Here is an 11,627-nt window from a genome sequence, read left to right on the forward strand (position 1 = left end):
AGCTTAGGGAAATGAAGGAAACTGCACAGTAAAGGTGGCAGATTGGTGGACATATCTCCCACAAGGATGAGGGGTTGTATGCCCCCCCACCCCCCCCCACCCCACACTGTCACAGGATTTTTTTAAAAACTGCATTTTTTACTAACCCGTCTTGAACAGTGTCTGAGAGAGGACTGAATGCAGTGAGAGGCAAAGGCATGAGGAGGCTGAGGGTGATGTCTTCTGATGGCTCATGGCTACTAGTTTGAACCATTTACTTGGCTGCGGTCCAACTAGTTCACCTCCTCACGAGGCCCAGGCTGAATTAAAACTGGCCTGCCAGAGCAGAGTGGAGTTTTCAGTATGCTTGCTGGGAGACTGCAGGAGGCCGGCATACTTTAAACCTCTCAGGGGTTTGGTGAGGGCCTCTCCATTCTTCCTACAAACAGATGGAGCTGTGCCTGATGAATGCCTATGTACAATACATACAGACCGTCATGGAAATAAAGGAAACACCAGTGTAACAGCAACAGTTCAGTCCTCATGACTATAAAATCATACAAATTATTTGCCTGTGTGAGTGAGAATCAAACTACTTACTTCTTGAGGGGAAGGTCTTTTTGTCTGTTGTAATCTTGGTCTATTTTTTGTGGATAATGTAACTAAAATAGTTGTATATTGTTGTGCAGTGGATAAACCAAGATATGTTTCATTATACACTTAAGAATTTTACAGCTTGTTTATAGGATGTGTGATTCGTACACTCGACAGCAGTGCAGCTTAAGCCAGCCAGAGTATGTGAGGGTGGAGCTGCTGTCCCGACTTCCAGGCATTAATGGTTATATGCTTTCCAGATGCATTGTTAATGAGTCCATGTAACACACAGATGCATAAGACAGTTGGCAGGTAGAGGAAGCATATAAACATGACCTCTGCCAAAGCAGCTAGTCCATTGTATCAAAGCAGCTGGTTACGTTCAGTATGAATGCAGTTTACAGTTCAGTATATACATATACACACATACAGGCAAGGAGGGAAGAAAGAAAAGGGGTGTGTCTGCGCTGCTTTCCCAGCATAGCAAAGCAAACTCACAGTTCACACTGGGATCAGATCATTTGAGCTAGAATTGTTGCCAAAAACCTCTTTTGTGGAGATGTCAGTCATGACACAGAAAGTTGTAAATCTGTGCTCTGTATGATTGATTCCAGATTTCTCATCTCTTACTGTCATCTAAATATCCTCCTTTTTGAAGACGGACAATGTCGATTGTGAGTCGAGCTGAGCTGAGAAAACGATACTCATACTTTGTGACAGTCATCTAAATTTGATAATTAATATTAATACAAAATAGAACATGGACTGATAATACATGTCTCTGTTTGCCACAATCTTTTAATGGATATATACAAAATAACAAAATAACAAGACGACAGACAATAGAAAAGCTGGGGCAAAACCTTAATATTTTAAAAATGTTTCTTCCACAAGTCAAACTATTTTTGTGTGATGTGCACCTGTGTGAGCTTTCTAAATGTCCACAGTGGAAAATGTCTAATTACATCAAATCTCAAATGACACTGATTCAGGAGGAATATATTTTGATGATTTTCATTTGGGGTGGGGTCGGTGGAGGCAAGGGGTTAATTGGATTATTGTCTGTACACACTTACAATCTATTCATCTGGATTCATGTTCCATTAGCAGCAAGGCCCTTATAGAGTCTGGAAGTCGGCATCTCCAGATGGGGTCAGACCTTCAGCGACCCCCCCCCCCCGAGACCTGGGTGTCGTATTACACTCTTAAATGCACACTTAGAGGCACACACTCACATCAGCGTCATGTGCAAAATACAGCATCAGGCACATGTGCACATACTGTACACACTCACAGGAGATGAATACGACACACACAAGCAGTCACATAACTCTGATATGCAGTATGCAGCATATTTGAATGATTAACCTGCAGTCTTCCCAGCTTCCTGGTCCAGGTTGAAGTATTTACATTTTAGTCATTCAGCTGATACTCATATCTTCCTTTTATCTTTACCAGGGCTGTAAAGAAATGCATGTAACGGTATTGTATGTTAAAGCACTTTTGCTTATTTCTGGCATTTTTTTTTTTCCAGAAGTACATGAACGTGCTCTAGAGTACATTCTCCAGGTGCCGTTCTTATCTCTGCCGTTGTGCTATGACATTCTCCTCATCGCTGAGATCAGTCGGAAACAAGGCGGCTGGAATTCCATTCTGGAGTAAAACACAACCTTTCCTGCCTGCTTCCACATCTGTGCATGTTTTATGCTTTTGTCAGACACAGATCACAAATCATTTCCTTACCTCAGCAGACCATTGTTAGTTCCTGTGATTCCTGAGACAAGGAGAGATGTGTCACAGCGGGAGAGGGAGGTTGGAGCTGGTCGGTAAGGAATTTCTGCAGATCTGATGTCTTTCTCATGACTTGGAAAGTAGAGCAAAAGAAAAAAAAAAACTCCTCCATTATAAACTGCATAAACACATTGTGAGGGACACTTGCATGTGTTACACTTTGTCTCCACGGATTTTTTCAAGGCAAGCATTAATGAGGACCACCTGTTTGGTGAAGCCATGACATCGAAAACAAGAAGACTGAGAACTATGTCAGCAATGTGAGCAGTATATGGAAGTTCCAGGTGGCGTTTGTGGACCAGGTAGGATTTGCATGATGGATATTGTTTTAGTTATACCACCCTCTTTGTATAAATTTTGGTTTCTGCTATTCATAAAGCAAACTGTTAGCACACCGTGTAGATCCAGAGGGTTGTTTGAAAGAAAGATATAGTGAGAGAGAGAGAGGGAGAGAGGGATGTACTCCACAGGGGAGTGTTTATGAAGAGATGTTCAGGGTGAATTCCTCAGATAAGTGACATGGCCTCTTTTTGTTCTGGATGAAGGAGAACACAGCACACCCTGGGCAGTGTATGGTAAACCTCAGAAACACATGCTCACTCGTGTGCTTGGAGTGTAAAGTGAGAAAGTAGGTTACAGTATAAAGGTATTTTAGAGCGATGCAGCTCTACTACTGCAGGATCAGTCTCCAATAATCAGCCTGATGATAAACAACTTCAATGCTCTGCTGTCTGCCTGTTTACAAGGCAGGATGCTTGAAAAGGAATCATTTATAATAAATGGCATCTGTAACACCAAGGTCAACCCCCCCCGCTCTCTTTCACACACATACAGACTGGCACATACACATACTTTGGGAGTGGGTAAATCAGCTGCATGGGGCCCTATACATAGTGTCAGGCTCAGTTGAGATCACAGCATTCTTCAGATTCCTGCCTGTAATTATACTGGACAGGTCTGATTCAGCTTTATATCTTTAATCCACAAACTCAGATGATGGTGCTGATCATCATCTGTTCCCACTATGTTCCACCGCACAATCAGACACACTCACAAACAGGCCACAGAGAACAATCAGTCTGTGAGAGCCAAACAGAGGCTCCATCCATTTACTGCACCATTGTCATTTAAAAGCAGAACACTTATATTTTCTCTGCTGTGTGAAGCCTTGGTTTGTGTGTGTGTGTGTGTATGTGTGTACACACATGAGTTTATGTGCTCACATGTGTGGGTGTATGTAGGCGTTTAGAGGCTGTGTTTGCGCATGCGTGAATGTGCTTTGCATGTGTCAGCAGGCCAGGAGATACTCTATTAAACCACAGAGACCAATAAACGCAGCAGTGTGCCTGACAGAGTGGAGGAGGAGACGGAGAGAGGGCGAGGAAGGGGTAACCTCAACAGGGGATTGTAACAAATATGTGGAGTCTAATCCTCTCATTAGACAGCGGGGGGTGGGGGTGTGGTGCAATCAGATTCAAGTGGAGAGTTGCATGTGGGGAGACTAAGGCCTGGCAGATCACTGGGGAAGATGTCTGTGGCTATAAGAACATTATCTAATACAGACACACACACACACATCAAAATTCTCTGTGTACACACAGAAATATATCCCCCAGGAAAACATCAGTTGCAAACACATAAGTGTGCAGATGATGATAAGTGAAACTGGGCTGCTGATGCAACAGTGGAAACCATGTTTCCACAGCGTCTCCATCTCCCTGACCCTGTCCATCTCCTTCTCACTCCTTCTCAAAGCTGAAAAATAACACGAGTACGATTTCATTTTTAGAACAGTCTGAAATCAGTAATATATTCTCACACAAGTTTCTTTTCAATGAGGTATTGTATTCAGCTGCTTCTGGAAAGGCCAGGAATGACAGAGTTAAATAAATTGCTTGACATTTGGGAAAATAGTTTTGGGAAGTTACTGCATATATCATCCCTGCAAAAATGCAACTTGTTGTTTTTTACACTTTGGTTTTTGTGGGGATTAAACAAACAAGATAAAATGTATTAATAAGTGAGCTTTAGAAGTTCTAGAGCAGCAGGTTTTTGTTTTTTTTTACTTTGAGACAGAGCCAGGCCAGAGGCTGTAGCTTCATATTAACTCGACAAGTATGAGAGTGGGATAAATCTTCTCTTCTGGGTCTCTGCACGAAAGCAAATAAAATGTATTTCCCAAAATGTCAAACTGAGCCAGGTTAGCTCTAGCCCTGTTTCCAGTCATTATGCTAAGCTAAGCTAGCCAACTGCTTGAGGTAGTTTATACCTATTATGCAGACATGAATATTGTGTCATTTTCTCATCTAATTCATGGAAAGACAGTAAATAATTGTATTTCTCTAAATGTTGAACTATTCCCTTAAAATGATTATGTCCTGGTTTGGCCCTTTCTTACTGACCATACCATCATGTCACGTAGTCACATGAGCCACTTTTGTTCTTTTGTGATTTGTTTTCGGCACAAATCATCAAGGAACAACTCTGTGTCCACCTCTTCTCTCCGTCTCTCCCACTACAAGCCTCCCCCTCCCCACCCCTTCCCCTCTCACAGGCGCGCTTTGAAGAAAAACATAGGACGTCTCATCTCAAAGGAGTGTTTTACATTCCATGTTCTGCAGCAGGCTGCGTCCACCGCTCCGAACAATGGAACATTGTTTTCAGAGTTTCCTATAATAAGATCTTAACAGTTCAGAGCTGTAATCTCATATTAGTGTGAATTTATACAGTGTGTGTGCAGATGTATGTATGTATGCTGCGTATAATGCTGCATGCCCACGCGTGTAATCCTACCATTCTCCTTAAGCCTCCGTGCTCAATAAGCAATGCAGGAAAGGTCAGGAGAAAGTCAGCAGCTCGTGCTTGCGTCCGTACAGCAAAATTAGTAAGGATAACTCGTTGTTATTTTTTGGGAAGAAACTTATTGGGAACCTTTCTGGGAGGTTGCCTCTTTAGAGTTCCACGCATGTATATATAGACACACACATTGACATAGACAAAGACTCCTCCCACCTCACTCCCTCTCTGCTTTCCCTTGAGCATCAGCTGAGTTGGCTTTCTTGTTAAGTAGTGCCAGGGAAGCTGTTCCTTCCTTGCCTCTGAATGTCAGTTATAGTTTGGGGTGATGACGGGCCCTGACCTGCTTTGCCCTGACACTTCTCCATCAGAAATGCACAGCAATGGTGGATCTGGGTCACGTCCCAGTGCCCGGTGCTGAGTCACTCCGCTGGCTCTACCTGTTCCAGACGCTCGCCGGGCTGGTTTGCCAGGAGACAGAGCAGCAAGGGGAGGGAGACCCATTTCATTGATTACTTTATCCTCCTTTTCCTCCTGTCATCTCTCTTTATGTGCATCCATCCTTTCTACCTCGAAAATCTCCTCTATCTTTTTCAGTCTTTCACTGACAGTATGCTGTTATTTATGGGAGGCAATTCGTTTTTAATCTAAGATTTATTTGTGTACGTCTGTATTTAACAAGGCATTAAAAAAAAAATCTCATGGTGTGTACGTCTTCATTTGACTACGCTGTCAAAATATTCACAGCCCGATTGTCGGTTCTCATCTTTGTGAAAAAGACAAACTGAACATAGAGCCAACAGTCCTTTTTCCTCCCTTTATTTCTGCCCTTTCTTATCTTTTCCTCCCACTTCACAAAGCACATTCTCTTACAAATCTGATGGCTTTACTGAATGAAGGTTACTTGTGTGGAGTTAAATCCAGCATGATTATCTTGGTATCTACATTTTCTCTTATATACACATACACAAAAGAAAACAGATTATTTTCTTATCATAACCTAGTTTAAGAATGTTATAGACCCACAGCCCATTTCACCAAAATTTACAACATGCAAGCTGTGATTTACAACATGAGACATTTGCCTCTTAAGTTAATGTTGACGCAATTCACATATCAAAACAAGTTTCATACCCATGAGCATGCATCAGAAGTGTAATGAAATATGATCCTGCAACCACTCGCAACAGACCCCTGGCTTTTAACCATTAACCCTGAACTGATCACAAAGTTTAAAGTAGAATGAAGTGACTGTAAAAAAAGAAGAAAAAAATCCTCCTGGATGTCAGCAATATACATTACTGGACTCTTGTAAATGGTTGCCATGACATAGATGATAGAAAATCAGCACTGTCAAATGATTACCCGCTGCACCTGGTTACCCAACAGAGACTGTAGTGATCCCCACTTGCACATGAGGTGTGACATGTAACATTAGAGGGCAGTAGACTGGGATCAGTGAGGGGCACCAGGTTACACATTACAGCAACACCACAGGCTCGTCAAGCATTCATAATCCACATATGGCAGTCGATTGATTTCGCTCGGTGTAAAGCAAAAGTGAAAGGGAGAGTGAAATTTTATGTAGATTACATCAAAATACTTTATAAATATTTTCCACAGCACATACAGTATGTGAGGCTGATGTCTTGTTGGTTTTAGGTAAATAAATAAATAAAGTTAAAAAGATATAAAGACAAAAAAGTTTTATCAGCCAACATACATTAATAACAAAAAGCGCTGCCCTGAAAATAAGAGCATGTAGAAATGCCCCCAGCCAATCAAATGGAATATGTTCACCATTAAATGAAGTGAAAAATGAAATGCCAAACCGATTCAATATGTTTGTTTTCACTGGACAACAGTGTTCCATCACACTGTGCCGTGTTATGTCTTATCAAGTTTTCAGACTGTTTCTATCAAGCAATAGTGGGAACAACTGAATCACCATCTTCCACAAAGGCCTGGGGTGTTTTGTAGTTGCCTGCATGTCATTCTGCAGGGTCTTTCTCACATGTTGCAGTTGGTTGAAGTGTGTGTGTGCTGAGTACAAAGCACTGAGGAGCTGCCAGTGCCTGTGCGGTGGACATATGGCAATGCCGTGGGCCAGGGGCATCATGAGGGGGTGGAGGCACAGGGCACTGTGTGCATTGTGTGTGTGTGTGTGTGTGTGTGTGTGTGTGTGTGTGTGTGTGTATGTTTGTGTAAGAGTGTGTGTGTGTTGGGATGAATCTGTGACAAAGTTAAGGGATCTAATGAGGCGTGCAGGGGGTCAGCAACAGAAGGAGGTCCCGACACTTGCCTAGTGATTTTCTGTAAGTGTATCTGAGGGAGGAGCCTGTTTGAAGTCCTTGTTTCTCCAACACAATAAGACCCCCACCCTTCCCACCCCACCCTATCCCCCCACCCACCCTTCATCTAACCCACACTTCTCATCTCAGTCCTTTTGTCCATCACCTTCACTTCAGTTTCTCTTTATTGGACCCAAAATACTTTTATAAGCAAGTGCACACACAATTTAATATCTAATAACAGTGAACAACAGAGACACCATCATGGAATATGAGGCTGAAATTTGGTTGTGTGTGTTGGGGGTTGGGTATGTTAACATGTGTATCTGCTGTGTATCCAGGCTGGAAGGATTCCTTTTTTTATGAGGCCTGCCTGACTCATTCTGAAAACGCCAGCAGGAATTTAAGTCTTATATACAAACTGAGCCTTACACAGAATGCCCATCTTTGCAAATGGTGTAATTCATATGGAGCCTCGCTGGATAGGAGCACTAGTGTCATTTTACAAATGATCATTGTTTTCTGTAAAGAGAAAAATGTCTGCAATGTTCTTGTTCATGGTTATGGTGGTAAAACATGTCATTCTGAAGAAATGCAGAAACCGTTAATGTGTTTATAAGTTGTAAATGCTTATTTATTACTAGGCTGAATACAAAAAAAAAATCCCCCTCTCCCCCTTTCCCCCTCTCCCTCTCTGTTGAAGTAACTGGACATGAAAAGCTGGGATGACGATCTGCCACAGCCCTTTAGAGCCCTCCACAGTTAAACAAATGTTGACAGCCCAAGACAAAAGGAACACAAAGAGCACTCTATAGATGATGTAAAACAATATTCACATTAATAAGGATATGCATTTACTTTTTTGTTTTGTGCCAGTTCATCTCAATCTTTTTCTGGAATTAATTTCTGGAGCCTTTCTCTTTATAGCTTTTATACAATCCAATGGCACGTCTCAGCTATTGTGCAACTGTGTAAATCAGTTGTCAATTTGTTGGATTTTGTGAGACTTTGAGAAAACCAATCAAATTCAATCAAACAAACCCACAGGAGTTTGAAAAAAAAAAAAAATCTGACCACCATTTACAGCCTTGTAGTATGTTTGTGTAGGTCTGTGACTGCTGTCCATGTGCCTGTAGCAGCTGGACAGTAGGTGACAGATGCTTCATGCTGCTATTTCCAGTTGGCTGCTAAGAAAGGCACTTTTCACATCTACCTGCCACAGAAGGATCATCAGCGTCGAATAGCTACTCTAGACTCAATTCAAGTACAATACAAAGTTGGGTGTATGGAGAGAGACAAAGAGAGAGTGCATTGAGGTTGGTTTTGCACCTGAAGCTAGCTTGTTCTTTACTTTTCCACATTCTGAATATGTATTCTTTACCTTAGTTATAACCCACAAAATGTGAGTGTGTGTGTGTTTGTGTGAGTGAGATAGAGAGAGAGAAAGGTGGGGGTTGTTAGTCGTAGTTGGAGAAGAATGTAGTATTTCAAGCTGTCATACCTGTCACTCAGTCCCTCTGTCAACTGGCCTATAATAATATCGTCCTGCACTACAGATTTACATATCCTCCTCATGGTTGGCATGAGAAGGAATTGTAGATATTGTAGGAATTTAAGGAATTGTAGAATTTTTATGATGACAGAGTTGAAAACAGTGGTGTTGACTCGGTGCCAAACAGTAGTGACACATTCCTGCGTCAGGTTTAGTCAGAGTGTGTGCGTGTAAACCACAGAAGATCTACCTTTGTATTCAGCCTGCCATTCAGCTATAGGTTAACCAGCTGACAAGCCACCTGCTGTGCTGAGCTGGCATGTCATTCAGAAGGTTTTACAGGTAGTAGAAATGATGGATGGGTAATCAAAGATGGGACAAGATTCTTCTGAAACGTGTCAAATCCTCGATCGACTTTAAATCTATACAGTGACAGTCAATGCTGATACTGGCAGGCAGCTGCAAAGACACATCTGTCCCAGCCCATCGCTGTTCAACTCCCAGTGCATATACAACTATTTTGAGAAATACAAATCTGACAAAATGTATTGCTTCCTGGATTATTTTTCCTTTGCTGTACTAAAACAGAGCCCTTATATTGTCTATATTTAAATACATCATGTCTTTTTTTTAATGCTATTATTGGACAGCGTCAATATAACAGGAAATGACATGAGAGAGAGAGATGGTGAATGACTTGCAACAAATGTATCTAGCCAGACGCAAACTGGGTGTGCAACGGTTTATGATCTGTGTCTTGTCCCCTAGGCACCCCAGTTATTCTTAAAATATTTATTATATAACAACTTAAACCACGTGGCTAAGGCCAAAATCATGGTCATGGTGAATACAACAATATTAAAAATTTCAATACTGACTAGTATGAGGCAAAGGCAAAATGCTTACATCCCATCCATCACCCTGACACGTCACCTTACGTTTACTAAGCTTTATGAACTTTCTGCACTGGCACTGGCTGAACACTGACATTCAACGTTATTCACTAATGCATAATTGTGTATGAAAGGAATTTGCAGGAAACAGGACTGGTCTGTATTTGACTCTCTCTCTCTCTCTCTGTGTGTGTGTGTGTTGCATAACAGAATATCCTGCTTGAATAGCTTTCAGGTGGATGTTATCAAAGTTGACTACTCTGCTTGTAAGTAGGCTACTGCCTCTTGCAAGCAGACACACACGTGCACATTTGCACTTCTATGCCTGTGAGGTCCCCCATTTACATAATGCATTCTCTATCTGATCCCTTACTTTAACCTTAACTAATCTGAACCCTCAAACATTCCTGTAAAATGGCTAAAATGTCCTGACTTTCCAAAAACATCTTCTCTTTCTGGGAATAAAAGTTATATCTGTCCTCACAAAGACAGACATTCAAGATCACATAACCATACAGAGGGAGGGAGAGCGAGTTGCCGCTCAAACAGGTTGGGAAAGACCTCGGACATGAACCCCTGCAGGCTCCTCCTGAGAGCTGAGCTATCAGTTTCTATCTCTCCATCTGCTTCTATCTTCCTTCCCGACTGCAACTTTCTCTCTGCCTACCCCCTATACCTTCTGCTCTCGTCTGTTGTGTCCTTGCCCTACCCGTGCTGCCTTCAGGGTATCAGAGGTCATTTCATTTCATGTATAAATAATTCACCAGGGGCCATACAGCCAGTATACAGTGGCTGTCTTAAACAAGCAGCAGCTTTGATTTAGCTCTGTCACCAGAGGCACAGTGAAGGTCATCTCTCCCCAGTGGACACTCCTCTGCAGCCGTGCTGGCTGGGGCTGAAACAATTTACAGCTGGAATTTTATTACAAGGGCACAAATGCAGTTTCAGTATGCGTATGTTTAATAAAAATAGAACAGCCAAAGTGCTTTCTGTCTTAATATATTGATTAAAATAAAGTAGGTGGTGTGAAATGTGTTTCCTGTAGCTCCAGCTGCCACTAAAAGCACCTATATCTCCCATATAATCTTCAGGTAAAAAAAGCTGAACATTTGAAGAAGTGTACCCTGTTCTTTCAGAGTTTGGTTGTAACCTTGTTCCATTGTTCGTTGAAATTAATTGACAACAACGTAAGTGCTTTAGGTCAGAAAAGAAACATTTATGTAATCATAACGTAACATAACATAGTGGCCACATGACACCAGGAGACAGCTGAAGTGGTCAGAGAGAGGAAGGGACTTCTCACTGCATGTTTCCTGGGAACCTAAAGGGCCCAGGGGTTTGACCAAGGTGACTGCACACAGAATGAGTTTCCATCTCTAATCTAAAACACACACACTGCCCTTACGCATTCCTTGTAAGCCACCCCTGTTGCACTGACCAGGCTGAGATAACAGGTGGAGTGGTTGTTCGATGTAAAACTATGTATGAGGATGGTTTTGAAGACTTATGGCACATATGTTTGTTATATAATTCATGTGTTAAATACATGTATTAAAGCATAATTACTATAGTGTTTGTGTATATCGGTTTGTGTATTAAGAACACAATGAGCTAAGCCAATGAGCATGTGATTTATATTGGCATGCAGGAAGTGACCAATTCAACATTTTATAGGGGAACTCCACCAATTTCACACATCAAAATATGCTAAGCTATGCTTAAGGTCCTGGGCAGTACAACTGCGTATATATATTTAAAAAAAACAGTTATGTAAACCCTGTTTTTGCTTGA

The sequence above is a fragment of the Seriola aureovittata genome, chromosome 1 (assembly GCF_021018895.1).
Source record: "Seriola aureovittata isolate HTS-2021-v1 ecotype China chromosome 1, ASM2101889v1, whole genome shotgun sequence".
Classification (NCBI taxonomy): Eukaryota; Metazoa; Chordata; class Actinopteri; order Carangiformes; family Carangidae; genus Seriola; species Seriola aureovittata.